Raw genomic sequence first — 19037 nt, 5'->3', positions numbered from 1 at the left:
CGTTCTGTTCTACTCTCGCGAGCGCAATATCGATCCCGTCTGTCTGATTTTCGTGTTACCACCCGACGCGACCGCCAGACGACCGTGGAGTCATTAGAGAGAAACTCTCCAATTTCGAGGGGAACTTTTCAACCTGGTCTAGTAATTTTAGGTGAAAATAACGCGACCTGGGGAATTCCTACGAGCACCGATTCCAACAATATAAATTTCAATCGTGAAATCTATATCTAGAAAACGAGCGAGGAATCGCTGGAAGGGGTGAGTTTATAGTCGCTAGTTGAAACGGTACGGTTTGCGCTATTTCTAGCATTGGCGTCGACATAACGTCTTCTGTAAATCTCTCAGACGACGATACGGGGGCCTGGAAACGGAGAAATCATGTGGATTTAGTGGCTCCGTTTGTTCCTACGGATACGCACACAGCCATCTCTCATCCGCTGAAGCAGCACCTTCGCCCTTTTACCGCGGGTCGCTACATAAAGTGCCCTTGTACTTCACTCTGGACGCTCGATTTCCACGTTATTCGCCGTTTCCTTCTTCTTAAATAACCCATCGTTCATAAACCCGACTCTTTCTTTTAACGTGTTCGACGTTCTTCTGCTAGTCGCGTCCCTGATTTATAGCACGACCGAACACAGAAGTCTGTTTTTCCACGGAAACTAAATTAAAAGTACGGAATTCGTCTTCTTGCTGTATCAGACTTTCTACAAGCGAAGAAAAGGATTAGAGACTTTGAAAACACATGCTCTACAATCGTGTCTTACCGCTTCTCTATTCGAAAATCTATTGAAAATCCTCGCGTTTCATGCTGAGACTGTAATAAGATTTTACCTAGACGGGCTTCTGTAAGTCTGGTTCCACTAATTTGAGCGCAATTAAAACGGAGGCGAGTTCCTACCGCTCGAGACCGTTTGCACGGTCGTTTTGCAGAACAGCCGCGATTTTCTTCAAAAGACACGCTCCCGTAATGGAGGCGACCTAGGAAGGGGGGGCCATGAAAAAAGTAGCAGAACTCGCGTACAGGCATATAAACGACCGTGCAAGTTCCCCACGCTACCGACGTTTCTGGATCGTTAACCGGGGCTCGTCGAGAAACTCTGGAGCACGGGGAAAAATTTGTATCCAAACTAGTTTCCCTCCACCCACGAGTAGTTTCACCTCGGTGAAAAATATGACGCACTCGCTACCATCGATAAATCCTAAAACGTCGGCCATCCCATTAGTAGTCGTAAGTTTTTTAATCATTTCCTCAACAGTCACGAAAATCCTCCGCGTTCGATTTTCTACCCTCGTTGCTCGAGGAAGAAAAAGAGATACAACAATATAGAGGCGTTTTTCGATTCGATAATTCCGATTTCGATGAAACTTCCTCGATACCTGGGGACCGTATGTTCATTGTAGCGGAGTAAAACTACCCCCACAAGTTCGCGAAACTTTTATTTTCCCCGATATGTCTCATTAACTGCAATAGTTAGAGAATGAGTCTCGGAATTCGACCAGCTAAAACCTTGATTGGCTAAAGCGAGGGTAAAATAACCATTGCCGTTGCTATCAATTTTATAGAGAATTCTAGTGCGATCCATTATTGAATTACACGATCAAATAACGTTTTAATCTAATCGAAGTTAATCTATTGAAAATTATCTACATACATTACATACTTTTTAATATCCTATAATTTTATTATCACATTCCTTAGTATTATAATAATAAGTTATATTTTATATATTATATCCCTAGTAGCATCGGGTATTTTCCATTTTGTTATATTTTGTCTTCCGTTAAACTAAACACTTTATGTCAAACATTCTGTAATACATGTTAGTATTACTTGTTTCATAAATGTAGAATGTAAAACGTTAAAAAATTATATGTATCTTTGCCAGTGGATCGAATCAAAAAATTCGAAGAAACAGCTCGTTATTGCATATTCAAATCCCTGCAATAATTCTCGCACTTGCAAAAGAACCGAAACATCATCTTTTGATACCTATCTACCCAATGAGCCAAATGAACGTGGCTCCACCCCTGTTCGAAGAAGCACGCTAGAATTAGCGTATTATTCCCGCGGCAGGTTCTCGCGCGACTAATGGCTGGCGGATCGTTAAGTGGCGGCTGGCGAAAACGAGATCCTCGAGTTCGCTCGAGAAAACTCGCGGCAACGGCTTCCGTGGCGGAAAAACACGCACGCTTTCCACCCCTAGGGGATTTACGAGGCCGCTGGAAGGAAGTGGTCGCGCGTGCCGTTCAAAAGCACAGTCGTTTTCATCTCGCGTAAATTTGCGCGCGAATTCGCGGAAAGCCAACTTTTGCGCTCGCGAGTCTGCGCGTTTCGCCGGTTGAAAGAGAAAGAGGGAGAGAAATGGATAGGAATGAGTGGCCAGGCAAATTAAAAGTCGACGAAGTCGTCCTCGCGTAATTGCCGGGGCGCGACGCGACTTATTTTCGTAGACCCTCTCGTGACGGCGACGTCGACGCCGGCGAGAGAAAGAAAGAGAAATCGCGACGCGGGTGGGTCCGCGCGCCACCGCTTTAATAGTAGAACGCTGCGGAAGGTGGAAACACGTGTGCATGCCCCGCGAAACCTCTTTTCTTTTCTCTTCTCATACTCCTGCAAATCCCTGCGACTAATTCTAGGCTTCTCGATCCGAACCTCCGTTACACCCTTTTCGCGTGGAGCGCGAGCGTAGAGAACAGATTAGCAGGAGGGGTATGTCATTTAGACAAGTGTTAGATTGTGGCGATTCGATATAGGCTTTCTGAATAGGATTCTTACTTTTATTCCTAATTTTCTTTAAAAACTTTCTACCTAGTATATATATTTACGTTCATTTTACTGGAACTTTGTTGATACCTAACCTGTAGGTAGAGACTGAAATTTTGTGGTTATCCAACGAGTTTATAAACGAACAAGGAGCTTCAAAATGTCAAATTTTGCGTAAATCTCGTTAAAGTATCCGATCATGTAGTTCGGTGAAGTAAGTTCAGTGAAACGTAAGAAGATTGCTAAAAGAAGTACAAAAATAAGCATCGCGGTTTTACTTGCGAAGTTTCAGCCGGCGCAAATATAAATACGATGTAATTTATTCTTCTTAATGTTGATAGAAACGACACGGCACGATGTCCAAGAGAATCGGCGAGTTAAACGACGAGTTAATTCGCTTTGCCCGGTTAAAAAATTTAAAAGATTCTATATACTATTCTATATACTAACTTGGTTATTATTCCATTCAAGTATCGCAATTCGTTTGTACACATCCGACAGAGGAATTCAATCCGTTAATTTCATTTGTACAATTCTGTACGGTTTCAAATATACTCCTCTTAAGAGAAGGGCCACTTTGACGACGTCGTCAAGATTCAAATTGAAGCAAGGGGAGCGAGACAGAAAGCACGAGATAAAGCGAAATGGACGTCGGCTGGATTTCCCTAGGACGCAAATAGCATTTCCACGGAGTACCGGCGGCGGTCAACCGAGTCACTTACGCTTTACAGTATCTTGCCGGAAATGCAACGTGCTCTCTCCCCGGTGTACCTACGTCGGAGGATGTCGCCTCGAAGAGACGTACAAACAGGTTTTACAGCCGGCCTTTCCGCGAAATCAGAAGCAACATCGTGCGTCCCCGGACGTATGCCGTTTGCTTCGAGCAGGATCTATAAAATTTACACGAGCCTCCTGTCTCCTGGCATCCGGCGATTTTCCTTTTCGAGATAGCGGCCGTAACCGTTGTTAGACCGATGTAACAGCGGTCCAAGTTATCCTTAATACTATCAATCACGAGTGTCATAAAAAAATGAAATTGAAAGACGTCATAGCTCTGACAACCAATGGCTTGGTTGCTCCTTTTTTTATGTGCTATGAAAGTGAATCCCTTTAAATGAAATTAGACTGTAAATTTCATCGCATTTTATGGTAAAAGATTAACGTGATCCTGCGAATAATTTATATAAGGGATTTCTACGTGTTGCGACGTGTAACGCTACGTCACAAATTACTTAATAAATATAGTACAAAGAGAGACGGCAAGGATTACATTTACACCGAAATACAAGAAATATCAAGATACTATTTGCTTCGTAATACCAAAATTGAAACAAATAAAAAGTGTATTTTAAGATATTTACTCGTGGTCCCTCGCGTATTCCTTAGGTTCGCTTATTCCTTTGGATCTACTTTTAGACTTCGGACTAGTATGTCGAATAATCAGAACTCTGTCAATCAAAAACCACCACCAAAGCATTTTAGCACTTGTAACCCGCAGCCAGCTTCTAATTTACACCATAAAATAATACCACGAACTATGGAATGTGAATCGAGCTTTGATACCCCTCACAATAATCCTCTTATACCTCCTCTTAGTAAAAATCTTCATCAGCGGAAATTCAAAGAAGCGATTCACCCAGGGGTTCGGCCATCCATCAGGGAGAAATTTCTTCCGCGAGCGTGCGGCGCGGCACGGCAGAGCGCTTTGATCGGTTGCTGGACACTTCGCAAATGGTCGTGATCGGACATTCTCGGGCGCATCGGCGTCGCGGAACGCGCGAAAAAGAGAGGAGCGCTCGAAGCATGGCTAATTACGAGGGTTCTGTTCGACTACCGTGTGCTGTTCGCGCGGACGCTGCTGGCGCTGATGTTTATCTTCGAACGCGAGCGATGGGAGCCCAAGATGGCAGTGCATCTCCCATTTATTCAACGCGAGAAACCGGTACGCTCCTGCCGGTAGGACGAGAGTAAACGGCCCAAGCCTCCGGGATATCTGCATCTTGTTCCACTCGTCTTCGTTGCCTCTACGCATCACGCGTTTCTCCCCGCGAACGCTTTACAGCCGGTTTCGTATTAATTTCCAGCGGTTTCGTAGCTCCGGGTGAACACTTTGTCTTCTATCGGCGCGTACACGATCTCGCGAAAGCTGAAACAACTCGCACCCTGAGCGCGACATAGCCACGGGCGACGGCGACAGGCCGAGATTGTGCTGTGGATTTAACGACATTCTCCAGGTATCTAAATCAGATTGAAGCTGGTTTCTATGGGGCGAATTATCGTTGGTTCGTTTAGCGTAGAACGTCTTCCTGCTTTGATTTTTTCGCCTTTTCTTCTCTTTTTTCGTTGATTTAGTAGTTCCTTGCTGATGTATTGCGATGTAAAATCATCGAGGGGCAGAGACATTATATTAATTGTAAAAGTGGTTCGACAGAAAAGTGTGGTTTATTATATTATTATCTTATTAAGCCAGACAAGTCGATGATAACGTAAAATGTTGTAATAATATGTTGTGTGATTTATATGTTCTCTTACGTGTCGTACGTTGCTCAAGCATTTAGAGTACCACGCTACCACGAACGGTTCTCTTGCGCTAACCAAGGGAACTGAGAAGCGAAGAACTTTTACATGTTTCATACACTGATTTTAATAAAATCAACATGACAGAGAAAATGACCCTTTAATTGTTTCAGGCATACGTACATAAGCATTCGTACATGTTTCGATAATGTCTAGCAATATATCCTCGCCAAAGGCACTTTAAGAAACATGTATCTCGTCGAACGTAAATCAGCATGTTCGACTCGGCCTTACTCGCGGAATCCATCTCCTCTAAACAGTCACCCCACAGCCTACCACATCGGACAGCTTAAAATACAGTCCAAAGGAGCACAATGCCGAATAAAAAGTGACACGATCGCGTTACAATGGTTCGCATAGACGCGTCCCTCCCCTGTTCGTGTATAGACGTTCAGTCTGGACTCGTAAAAATCCATTACTCCGGCGTTCGAATCTTGTTCGCTGTCAGGGAAGGTATTCAAGGAGGATCGAGAGCGGTCGAAGCGCCCGTGGCGTTCCTCTCGTTAGGTCGCCGCTACCTCGACGGGGGGTGCCGTTCATAACTCAGCCGAAATATTCGCCTACATTCTGCGCGTCGCCGGCGCGATGCTTACGATGCACGTAGAACGCTTTGGGCCAACTTTATCCGGGCATACCGTACCCTCTCCTTTCCCCCTTTCTCGTTTAACTAACGTGTCCTTGTATCCGGACGTGTGCAAGCTTTACCTTGCTTCTCGAGAGTCGACGCGCACGCAGTGTGACGTACAATAACGCGACCGACCAAGTTTGACCCTGGAAAGCCAGGTGGAAGAGCGCAGGAGGTCGCGATGAAGGGAGAAGGTGGCGGTACCTAGGAGGAGAAGGGTTGGCTGACGTCGACCCTCGAGAAGAGGGTCCGTTAGGGAGGCGGTTGGTGTAGCAGGGCTATGAATTATGCAGTTTGCCGGGGGCTAAGGCCTCGCACGATAGAAGAGGAGAATACCACGAAGGGAGACGATGGAACGTTCGCGTTATTCGAAGTGGTAACGAGTGAGAGAGAGAGAGGAAAAGAGAGATAAAGGTAGGCGCACCTATACGCGGCCCAGAGCCACTTTACCCTTCTTTAACTCCTCCACGTTTCCCCCTCTGGATCTTCCACCTGAATTTCTACATCACCACCCTGCTGCAGCTTCGGCGACGTCGCCTCCTCGACAGTCGCTACGCCGACACTTTAACAGAGCCGATTGAAATTTTCATACCGACACGTCTGCCGTTCTAGTTTATGTTCGGAACAAGTGAAACGTCGCTCACCATCCACGTCTTTCGCCGTCTTCTTCTGTTTCTTCTGTCTTTCGCTTCGGGGCCTCCTCCCATTCTTCCCTACCTTCGTTGTTCTTTCTTAGCTATGTTAGTGGAAGGCTCGTCTATAGTTTCGTCCTCCCGTCAACTTTCTTTTGTCTGTTTCTTGTCTCTGTTATCATCGACGATTTCGTATTTCTACTTTTCACTTGTTTCGTCTTGGTGTTTGAACACGAAGTAGCGAACGATAACCACCCACGTTGAATGCGTGTCGATATTCCTCGAGTGCACTTTGCTTTCCTGCCTTTCCACGTAGATTGCCTATGCCGTTTTCTCGAATGGCGCACGCTGGAGCACGTGATTGATGCTGAGCCAGCTCGAGTGACTTGTTGTCGAGGATGCGTACTTTGCCGGAAATTCGAAGCACCAGCCTCTCTATCTCTCTGTCTATCTCTCTGTCTCTGACTATGTGTACACTTAGTAAATTGCGGCACGGTTTACTTCTATCAAAGCAAAACCCTCAATGTCGGGAAAGTAGTCGCGAATAGAATATCGGTATTCTCAGTCTCCAATGGGCAAAAGTAAATTGGAATCGCATGATCAATTCGTGAAACTCTCTTCAACTGAATACCTATCTGGATCACCAATCTCTGCCGTTCTTTTAATTACTTCCCGCGCATAAAATATGAGCCATGGATATCCCCGGGAACAGGACTCCCTTTGCCACCTTGCCATTCAGATTTCAGTGACTGGTCGGCCGAGGCATTAACGAGAACTCGATTGGCCGAGAAATCCGCAGTCGAGCAGCGAGCGGTCCAGACGAAATGGAGATCCCTGACAATTGGATGAAGCTCGACGCTCCATTGGGAATGGATATCGAGAACAACGCGTATTGCTGACAGACAAGGCGACGTCCAAGTGACGTTCCAACCTGGCTAAAACTTCGTTTTATTTCGCTGCTTATCTCCCCGGGGGAGAACGGTGCGGAGCATTAGCCTTCGACGCAAATTAATTATCGATTAACAGGCTCCTCCCTGCTCAGTTAATCAACGACTCGAGACGGAGGAAGAACGAGATTGCTCTTTTTACGGGCTAATTAAATCTGCTGACCAATTAACGTTACCTGACGACGATTCCTCGGATCCAGGCAACGACATGCGTGTTTCCACCGTAGAAAAAAGAAGAAACAACATGTCAGACGTACGACGCATCTTTCTAGACAACCAAGAGTTACAGCGTAATAAAAGATCTCTTCGCGAAACGAATTAACGACTGACCACCTCCAAGAATGGTTTTTGCATTTTGTTTCGTAAGACACGCTGACAGACGTGTCACGGATAGCCACTCGATTCTTTGTGCCCTGTTGTCGACGACCTGTTTTTATTTCGAACGACACGCGGATTTACGACCAGTCGTTACTGGCACCCGCGAACGCGATAATTAGATTGCACGACGCGGACATTTCCGACCAACGTCGAACTTTCACCCCGCGCAATAAACACTCAGGACAACCTTCCATCGCGACGACCACTATCACTACACCGACGATGACGACGTGTTTCTTTGGTCCGGGGCGCGACTTTTCAACACAGTTTGCCGCCTCAAAGGCCCTAAAAAATGGTCTTGCAACGAAAATCACTCACGAGGCGGAAAGGGAAATATTGCTTCACAGTGTTCGTTTTTAAAGATACTCCGCCTACTCCGCGAGCAACACTCCGCGTGACTAGTGGGTGAACGCCACAAGAAACTCAGAATAGTCGCAGAAATACGCAGCTGACGGTCGCAAATTAGCTCGAGGCGAACCGCGTGGCAAAGCAAACTTTCCGAACTCGTGAAACGATGCCACAGGAGCTCTGATCCCGATCCGTGATAGAGACGTCGCGAAAACGAATTATTCGCTCGTTATCTGTTTTCTCATCGATAATGCATCCCGACGTAATCTCTGTTCGAAAACTCACGTTCCGCTCTGGAAGACATAGCTAACCGGCTCGAGTATCTGTTTCAGGACGGGATGGAACGACATTGGGAGAATTATCCGTACGAAGTTCCGCGGAACTCCGCGATCTTTCTCTGCTCGATATAATTGAAGAAACGGCGTATAACCAGGTAACTGGAAAGTTTCGCATTTTAATAACGATATTATAGAAACGCATTGCGCGATGTGTTTCTTTGAACCTCTGATAAATAAAATAATTACACGAGTGATTTCGTTATAAGATCTGTTGATTTACAAATAGTTAAACTATTTTTCTGAACAGTTCGTACAATCAATATTATAAATTCGTGTCTGCCGATACGGATAGAAAAGTGAGGTATAATTAGAAATTGCGTCTTATCCTTTAAATGTTTGTACGTATTCTTGCCAATCTTTGTAATTTACACTTGTGATAAGTAAGTAGACATTTGCAGTCTGGTAATGATATATGTACGTGAGTACGTAGTTGGAGAGATATCGCGAGTGCTAAGCAAATATTCCTGATCTTCCATTACTCGTTGCACGCTCTCATTGGCTGAATCAAGTCTAGAAATTACTAGATTTTCCAGTCAGGTATAAAGAAGCGATCGACGAGCAGTGGCTGAAGATTGTCCGCCATTTGCGTTTCCCTATTTCAAATATCCATTTAACTTCCATCGCAAATGCTACACAAAACTTTTATTGTTCTTTAAAGTTGATAAAATTGAATAAACTGGGATAAAAACCAACATACAGAAACAAAACCTACTAGCCGGTATATAAATACAAATGCAGCTTACGTTAAAAAAGAAGCTACGAAGCTGGAAAAATTGAAGTCCTTGTACACGTTATCGCGTCAAACGTATCGACGATCGAACACGTATCTATTGTCCAGGAATTATTACCCGTTGCGATGACAAAGAAGATAACTTCAAACTGGTTCGTACGTGTGTTCCACAGCGGCGATTAATTATCGTGCAACAACGCGAGACTGGATCGCGATCGCGTGCACGTATACGAACGATCGAAAAAAAGTCGACGCCTATTTCAGTCGACCTGCTTTTATTCGGATACCACCTCCTCCGAGCGCAGCCCCCCTGCAGCCATTTCGTCCTCATAAATCGTTTATTCATGTTTAATGCAACCCGGTATTCCAACCGCCGCCGAAAGTTTTCGAAGCTCTCAGACGGAAATCGCGGATCCGACGTTAGGGAAACGGTGGATGGAGGCGCGGGAACTTCGAACAAGGGAATGCTTTTGCATCGACGCGAGCCTTGTAACCGGCTGAGAAAAAAGAAAGTCGTCAGAAACTGAGGAGTCGGATCCCGATATCGAGCTTCCCGTCGTCTAACTATCGGAGGATCTTTCTTTTCCATATGCCGAGGATAGCGTAAAGATAGCAGAGTTTTAACCCTCGGACAGCGGAAGCTATTTATATTTCAGGTTTATTATTTTCTGAATTATCTTCACGATTTTAGACTGTAGTTTATTATAATAGAATATGTCTTGATAAATCTTTTGAAGTTTTAGACTACATTCGATTGGATCTTTCACTTTTTAAATTCTAGATTGTGTTCTATTAAATCTTCTTGTACGATCTTGAACTATATAAGCAAGCTTACATTTTCAGCAAATTTTTCGTCGTTGTAGAATGGAACATTCGTGACAGCAATGACCCAGTCTCTACCAAGGAGGGAATAAGCGAACGATAAAGTAGAAGATACGAGAAGGAAATGACAGGTTTCAGAATATATTTTCTCATCAAATCGCGTGACTCTGTACCGCTCTGATTTCATGTCCGAACGTTTCGTGAATTCTTCCATCACGATGATTACGACCTCCAACTTATTCGTCGTTCACAAAACCGACCAACTGGTAATTAGAGCGTAATTTCATGTTACAGAGAAATATGGCGCATGGAACGTATTTACTTTCGTGATCGTGGATAAGCACGCCGCGGTGTAACAATTACTTTGACCTCGAAGAGAACAGGGTCGAGAAGATTTGGGTTTCGCGAAGGAGGACAAGGGCTGGTAATTCGATATGTCGCTTGGCGAAGGAACTACCGGCGGACCTCTGTCGCCGTAATTGTCGGTCTCGAAAGCTCCGTTCTATTTTTCGTTCTATAGTTCCGTACACGTAGAAAAATGCCCGATTCTTACGGACGATTTGTCGCGTTCGATCGTTTCCTCGTGGATAGGATCGAGAAAGTCGGGATGTGGACCGCCGATTCAAAGAACGATCATTCTCCCTTAGTGCAAATACGCGGTGCAAGTGAGTCAGAGAAGCGGAAGTTCGAGAAAAAGAAGAGGAAAGAAATAAAGGAGAAAAAGAATGATCCATCCATCGAAGGGAAGGAGCAGTGGGAAGAAAGAAAGGAAGAAAGAAAAAGAGTAGAAGAGAAAGGGAGATGCGCACGAGTGGCTCTAATCCGTCCTTCAGCGAGCTTAAGCCCATCTTCGTGTACCGTGCCCGTGGAATACCGTTTAAGTGTCGTCCGTCTGGGGGTCCTTCGCTCGAGTAAATATTTAGGAATTTTTGAAGAGCTCCGAGTGCCTAAGAAAACAGTTTATTTCGTAGGAAAAGAGGGATCCTTCTCGGGAGAGAGGTAGGACGCGCCGAGACTGGAGCAGTTTTCTACTAGGATTCACTTCTCTACGTCTTTCCCCTTTGCGATCAAACACGACGCAATTGTATACGTCGAGTGTGGAAAGATGTAAAGAAAAAAAAAAAGAAAAAAGAAAGAGAAAAATGGATGATAGGGAGGAGAAGAGAAGGCAGAAACACGAGACCGAGCTTCATTTCGAAATTACCGAGCCTTTGTTCCTTGGCTAAATGCGTTAAGCGCCGTTTCATTTGATCCCAGTCTGCGTGGCCTCTCTCGCGATCCTCGTCGAATTTCCGTATTATTTCGCAAAATGCGTTGAAAAGCGCCTAGGATGAAGCCGGATACTGACGCTAACAGGATTTAATAAGCCGCGAGCGCGGGACTCACCGTTTCGGCGATCGCGTTAACGTCTCACTCTCTATAGGGCTTAATGGCCAAAATTGATGCGCTCACCTGTAACAGAAAAGGCAAATTTCGTAATTAGCTTTTGATTGCTTAATGTAGATCTGATTTCACGTACGAAAAAAATAATCGCTAATTTACCGAGTAATTTAATTATTCGAATATTGAACAATCTACGGTCGATAGCACTTCGCGCTTGAGTCTCTCGGAAATCAAATCGATCGATTGTATCCAGGTTAATTGTACGATTTCCGTACAATTAAATACTTGTTATATATTCTAGTACGAGAGTTCACAAATTTCAGGAAATGATGTTGCTCAGTTTTACTTCTGTATATCTCAATTGTGAAATGTTCTTTTCGCGTATTTATATTATTAAAATTGACGCCTCCAATAATTACAAGTTGCATTCTGTGATTACTCGATGTAACATCTTCCAATAGGTATAAGAAAGACGATCTACAATTTATTAAAATAATGTAATTTTCACAATTATCAAAACTGAAGCTTCCGGCTGTAAATTATGGACATTTTACAGGAAATATCCCAAAGTATAGCACCTGACTCAGATTGAATGACATTTCCTCTAATATCAGACATAGCAATTGTATCTTCGGTAATCTATTTTCCCCCGATGCCAGTGAAATTCCTATCCGACGTTTCTCGATTTTCGACATTGATCGACATCGCGCAACGAACGAGATTTACTAACAGAACGTCGCTATTACCGATATCTATCTCGCACTATGGTGTCGCGACGTCAAGCATTCCACGCGACAATAATGACAATAACACGACGTATAATAAGACGTTCTCCGGCGTTTTAATGAGAAAAGCAGCACGGAGGGCTCGAGCTCGTTACACCGTGCCACCCCGTAAGAAACGGTCACGGGGTGGTGAAGAATGGCGAGACGCGTGCGACCGTTTGGCCTGGCTCGATCGTTAAGCCTTCAAAATGGCTGGCAAATTCGTGCGTGACTTTATTTCTGGGCCGCCGTTGCGTTTCGCGTTGATGTGCTCGAGCCTGCTACTCACAACGTCCAACGATGCCTAATGTCGGAAATAAAAAAATTCCTACGACGCGGCATCCTGTCATTAACATCCTTACGATTCTTCGTGCTCAAAAGTTTATATCGAAATATATTGGCGCAATACGTTGCACGAAAGCGTTTTGGTAATCAAGTTGTAGTACAAAGCTTTCATACGAAGCTTAATAGTGATTTTACCACGTGACAATTAGGGACATGATCGATGATGAGAATTATGGATTTACAGAATTATAATTGCGAACAGATTTATTTTTATAGCACAATGGAGCATGGTTTTTCCTACATTTGAACGTCAGCTGGTACGGGCTCGATAAATAAAAAATAAATAAAAGGGGTGACCACGTTCACCGCTCGAATTGGCTAATGAACGTTTAGATTGGATCGCGGAACGTATCGCGGTGCCAAGAATAATTAAAATAGCGATAGCCTGCGCCTCGAAATAACGTTGACAATTAGTCTGGCTTTAATTTGGTAAAATTGCGATTCAAACTTTCATTAGGGGGTTCCCTAGCGGCGGCGGAGAGGAAACAGGGGACGGTAGGTAGAAGAGGCCGAGCGCATCAACGAGCCGAAATCATCGAACGACCGACGCGAGGAGCAACAGCAATAAATGCTTAATTACATGCGATAAGTAATTAAAGTGATTAAAGTTTATAATGTGATACGTGCAATTAGTGACGCCGCTAGTGTAATCGAGATTCAACGTCGACGAGTGGATATCGCGAAGCGTGCGGACCCGCGAACCGCGTCTATAAAATTTATAATAACGCCGGTGACGTTTAACGAGCTCCGAGGCCGCGAACCCACTAATAAAAGATACAAATTTCATTTTCACCCACCGCCAGGGAGACGAGGAACGCGTCGGGTTAATAAAATTTGTACGCGAAAACTCGCGAAACTCGCGTTAAAACGAAACGAATTTACGTCGATCCACCGATCTTTTATATCTCAAGATCGTTCGGATACTGGCGGAGGAGCAAAAAACGGTAAAATGGCAATGTCGGCCGGGAAGAAACTAGAAAGGAATAAAAAAAAAGGGGCGAACGAAGAAAGAAAAGGAAGGATCGAGCGAAGCTCATTGCGATGCAGATATTCGAACCGTTTCGAGGGAGAGTCGAAGCCAGCACCAGGCTCTGCGTAGAACCGGCTGCACAAGGCGAGACGTTTTTATCGCGGATTTCGAGCGACTATGGGGACGTCGTTTTCTGCCGCTCGTCGTCGTCTCCGTGCTCGTCTTCGTTGTCGTCGTCGTCGTCGCAGGTAGTCGGTACGTGCGTGCATCCTCAATGAGAGACGTGCGCCCGTTGAATAATGCCGAGAATTCGGGGAAGAAGAAAATAAAGGTTAGACGATGGTAACGGCGAACGCGACGAGAGAATGGAGGAACAGAAGGGAGTAAGAGGCGAATAATAAAACGAACGGAGAAAATGAACGCGACACCGGTGGCGGGGGTGGGAGAGGATAAGTCACATGGTTACCAAACCAGCCGGCGTCTCAATGAACCCCCTCGAGCAACCTCGTTAAAGCGAATCCTGTGACACACAGCGGCGATGCTAAAACCGCCGGCATCTGTTCCCCGTTGCCATTGTCGTTGTGGTCGTCGTAGTAGTCGTCGTAGTAGTCGTCGTAGTAGTCATCGTGCACCGCGTAACCGCGCATACGGGCTACGTGGTGTCCTGTGACGGAAAGTTCGTTGTCTGGCGAACGTGACGAGTGGGTCGTTATTCCGTGGCGGCCGGGCCATGGGATTACGAAACAGAACGACTCTTCTTCTCCTTTCTTCATTTTTAAAACGCACAACCGTCTAAAACGTAATTTAAAATTTCAAGTTTCAAAGATCTAAGTTCTAGTATTTGCGCGGTAAATATATGTATCTACCTAAGTCGAGTTTTCTGCGCTAAACTTTGGAATTTATAGAAGTTCTATTTCGTGTCTATGTTGTATAAAGATACTGAGTAGAATAGTACGTGGAAAATATGACAAACGATATAAAAAGCGTAACCAGCAAGCAATACCGGTCTACGTGTAACTGGAGGAATTTCGTTGGCGTGACAAGTTCGCAATTCCAACCCCCGGAAGAAACGACAGCGCGTAAGGTATCGAAACTTACGAAAAGTTCGATAACCTGACAGAGAATATACGGTTCTCAGGACATCTGAAATTTCCTTGAAACGGCGACCATAACGTCACGGGACAAACAGTTTTAGGACAACCAGCCAGTTTATAACCAATACCATGGTGCGGTCGTAAAAACACCGGCTGCTAAAGCCGAGACTTTCCGATAAACCATCAACCGTGGCTACCAATGTTATCACGACTGTCGTGATTTCCTCTTTTTCTATCCTTCGCTTTGCCACTTTCGCGGTTTGACTTTTTCCCAGATTCTCCCTTCACGGTTATACTTACCGAGATAATAAATTTCGAGATTCGAGGCGGGTAGACACGGTCGCGCGACTCTTGGCCACTCGCGAATAGCGTTGCTCCTTTATCGAAGTCCGGTAAACAAGTCAAACCAGATTAGGAGCGTAAAGCGAGTAAACCAGGAGAGGAGGTTTTTACTCGTTGCACGCGCGTTGGTCTTTCCTTTCTCGCGCTTCCGTCTCTGTACCATCCGAGGATAGAAGCAAAAGGACACGTGACGTGGATGGTAGCGAGAAAGGGTTGCGACAGAGGAGACCGAGTACTTAGGAAAAGAGAACAAGGCGTTTCATCTTCTCGAGTGGGCCTCTCTGTTTCTTCCTCTTCCTTGAATTTCCACCGGATTTGGACTTTCTTGTAAACAAGCTCGCGAAAGAATGCGTTATCTCCGAGAATGGGCGACGCTGTAGCGACTAGTGATCCTTCGCCACTGGCTCTTCCTTGGCTCGTGGATTTTTGTATACACAAAAGGAAGGAAAGAAAATGTAAAGAGGATGGAATAAGCAAGAGAAACAAACGCTGGGATGCGTCTTTCGTGACTCAAGATTTTTATATACAAACAGGGCAGAGGGGAAAAAGAGACAGAGATAAGAAGGATAAATGGTAGAAAGACACGCGTAATTGCGAAACAAACTCGAATTCGATTCGATCCTATTTGTTTTTAGAAAGGGATAATTGGTTAAAGGAATTTCGTCTGAGTGGAAGGCTTAGAGGCTAAGTTTCATCGCGATGATACGCGAACGATTTGGTAAATAACGTTTCCAGGTAATCGAGCGAATAAAACGCACGTTGCGATTAGGAAGACAATTTGCAGGGGCCGGTCTAAAATTGGAAGATACCGGCGGGAACGCTCATTGCCATAACAATGAGCCAACGACACGCAACGATTCCCGTCACTGGGGATCAGCACGAGGAATCGTCGCGTCGCGTCGGCGCGTTTCCACGTAGACCGAACGATCCTCGTCCATGCCGTCTAACGACCGTACAAATTGAACGGACGTTGCCGCATACACGGAGCCGGCTTAGCGAACTTCCTGAATGCGCAGAAAACGGCCGACTGCGAAATGAATCGATTTCTCTGGCCGCTCTCGCAACACCTCGCTCTTGCTTTATCGTGAAAGGAAGTCGGGCATATGTACACATGCTCTTGTACGCGCTCCTTTCTTGTCATATACTGTAGAAAATTCTACACTTATGTAAAATATAAAAGGAAAGTCGAATCAAGTACATACGTATTTTTATGTTCCTGTAATTCAACAGATATACTACGTTCCATTGACTCCATGGAATAAATTCAATTTTGAAATAAAACAAGCTTCGCACTATTCGCGATGGGTTTCTACAGAAAACTCCAGCGAGATTTTAGTTAATATTTCCATCTGGCACGGTCCAATATCTTTTTCCCCTTTTCAAGTAGGACCGATTTCTAAACAAAGTCTATATTAATCCCGAACAATTTAATTAATCTATTATTCGTTCGATAATATCTAAACACGCCGAATGAATTTCCTGAGACACAAATGTCATTGTGCACGCCATATCAGATTCAATTACCAGCGACTAAATTTTTCCACCGTGCCCACCGCAGAGAGGAGAAGAAAACTACGCCGGTTGCAAACGAACTTAGTCACATTTTCGGATCCGCAATATCAAAAGCGATACGCGTTTCGGTCGATGGCTATGTACCTATCGCATACCTGTTACCCTACGTAACATCAAGGTACACGTACAGGTGTGTGTGCGCGCATACTGAATGCACACATATCTGCACGAACAATGGCCCGATCCAGGAGCATATAACGGCAACCGTGCCTTACGGCTCGCTATATGCGCCGGTGAATGACGAGCATTCGAGCGAATGGGACCAATCAGACTGATTGGCCGACCGGTATTTACATTTCTGCGGGCAAGTCTACCTCTGCAGCCTGCCTCGAGCATCGCCAGGAGATTCGAGACCAGAGAACATCGAGGGCTGGCTGCCGACTCCCGCGACGAGACGAACCGTGCAAACTGGAGACGAAAAGTCGTCGTCTCTCGACAACGGAGTACCTCTTGCGGGACCATTATTCCCTAAAACAAGCACGCTTTGACGCGACCGATCGATCCTTAATTAAACGGTGTAACTTTCACGAAAGCTTGCACACAACCTCGTTTCGACCGGTAATTTTAGTCCGTGTTCACACGCCAGGTTCCAGGTTTCACGGTTTACGATCGTGGCCAAAGAAGTTGCTTCCCAGGGAAAGTTGGACACGGGAAGTTTGTCCGGAGGCTCGTTGCCGGAAGTTGCCGGTATCTCGCTAGAACGAGGCCTCGGCGAGAAAAGTTTTTCGGTATCTTCTGGCATAACGTTACATAGAGACGTCTACGGAATAGTTTATGGTCGTTGAGGTATGTATTATTCGTTACTTAGGAGAAGACATTTGAAAGAAATGCGGTGGCTGACACGGCGCTGTTAATAGATATGATGCAATCATAAAAATAAACAAGCGTGGACTGAAAATTGTATGTTTGCATATCATATCATGCGAGAGGAGCAAAAGTGAACCTAAACCAGACATTCTTCTGTGAATTTAAAACAGTTACTTATTCCAATAATCTGTATGAATTATACAAAAGTATCGGGGGATTCAGTTTTTCAAAACCCAGATAATATTTGTGCTCTCTAAATGTTTCGTGCTTTCATCTGTCTTATCGATGTCTCATATAACATCTTGCGATTTCTCTTGCCCTTCTGCTATGTCAAATGATATCTTCCGAACGTAAAAGACTACTCACGAAAGTACAATAGTAGTAGCAAGAATAGAAGTAGGGGATTTTTCGCTGAAGCTATTCTATGTTTCGATGGAATTTAACAAACTACCCGATTCTTTCCGAACAAACGGAGAGGCAATTGGAAAACGAACATACACCCGGATGCGTTCAACGAGAGCTCGAGTGAAACGCGAACCGTCTGTCGCGTCTCGCTATACACCGCCCAACAATCGCACCGTGTCGTTGCAAACGGATTCCAAAAAAGGGCGATCACGAGGGAAGCGGAGTCCCTTTGAGGCGGCACCGTCGGGCTAATAACAATCGCCCTCGAACCACCCTCGAGCAAGGCCCGACGCGTTTTATCTCGCGACGAGAGGACGGCACACGGCGGAAAGAACGCGCGAGAGACGATCGTTTACGATACCCCCGGCGGAGAAACGTTCCGCTCCGAGATTCAGAGTTAATTGCGCTGTCGCCGCCTCGTGGTACGGTGTTCCGTGTCTCAACACCTTTTCCTCGCCTTGGGCCGCCCTTCCTCGACTTTAACGCGTATATTACGACTTCGTCGAAGTTTAGAAGTCGTTCATGTACGATGGATGAATATAACCAGATGTGTATTAATTTCGTAACTTCATTACATAAGTATATGGTTAATATTCGGTTGTTAAAAAACAAATGTCTTATTTCTATAAGTACATTCATTGCAAAAAGATGGCATAAATAATAGAAAATTGTAAGATTGATTTAGCAACGCTGTTTCTAACTTCATTATTTTTTCTACTTTTCAATTTATGAAGTCGATCAATCTGAATCCTGAACGCCTCATATGTATTTTTCACTAAATTATGACTTTTCCTCCCTTTCACACCACTGTCCGCTTAAAAAGTACTGTTATAAATATATTCCTGATTCTTCATTCTGCAATTTACAAGTATTTATATGATTTTCTTATATGATAAAGTACCTCGTGAAAATAAGTCGTTTGTTTCTTGAAAAATTATGTAATCAATTTAAATCAATTTCATTGCTGAAATAGAGAAATTTACAAGAACTCGATTTAGCTTCTCGCTTTAACTGCCGATGCATCGACGAGCTAAGATCGAGCCTGAGAAAGAAGTCGTAGAATAGACACTTCCGGATGGCTGCAAGGCAAAGTCTGGAGTTGTAACTAAGCAGACACTAATGTATACACACAGCGTTGCAGTGACGCGACGTCGCATAACGAAAACGATGCATCGGGACTAGCTAATTAATAAC

The 19037-nt window shown here is 44.7% G+C and overlaps 1 protein-coding gene across 3 annotated transcripts in view; it reads right to left on the bottom strand.

The window, feature by feature from the left end:
• The window catches only part of LOC122569103 (discoidin domain-containing receptor 2-like), a 129922-nt gene that overhangs the window by 38325 nt on the left and 72560 nt on the right, over window positions 1–19037 (bottom strand). Inside the window, exon 3 of one of the 3 annotated variants that reach the window (XM_043729632.1) lies at window positions 11548–11613. The exons of the other annotated variants lie outside the window; for them this stretch is intronic. The gene's annotated coding sequence lies outside the window, so the exon portion shown is untranslated. The remainder of the gene's footprint in view (window positions 1–11547; window positions 11614–19037) is intronic. 3 annotated transcript variants of the gene reach the window in all.

The sequence above is a fragment of the Bombus pyrosoma genome, linkage group LG7, assembly GCF_014825855.1.
Source record: "Bombus pyrosoma isolate SC7728 linkage group LG7, ASM1482585v1, whole genome shotgun sequence".
Taxonomy (NCBI): domain Eukaryota; kingdom Metazoa; phylum Arthropoda; class Insecta; order Hymenoptera; family Apidae; genus Bombus; species Bombus pyrosoma.
This window is presented reverse-complemented; position numbering and strand designations above follow the sequence as displayed.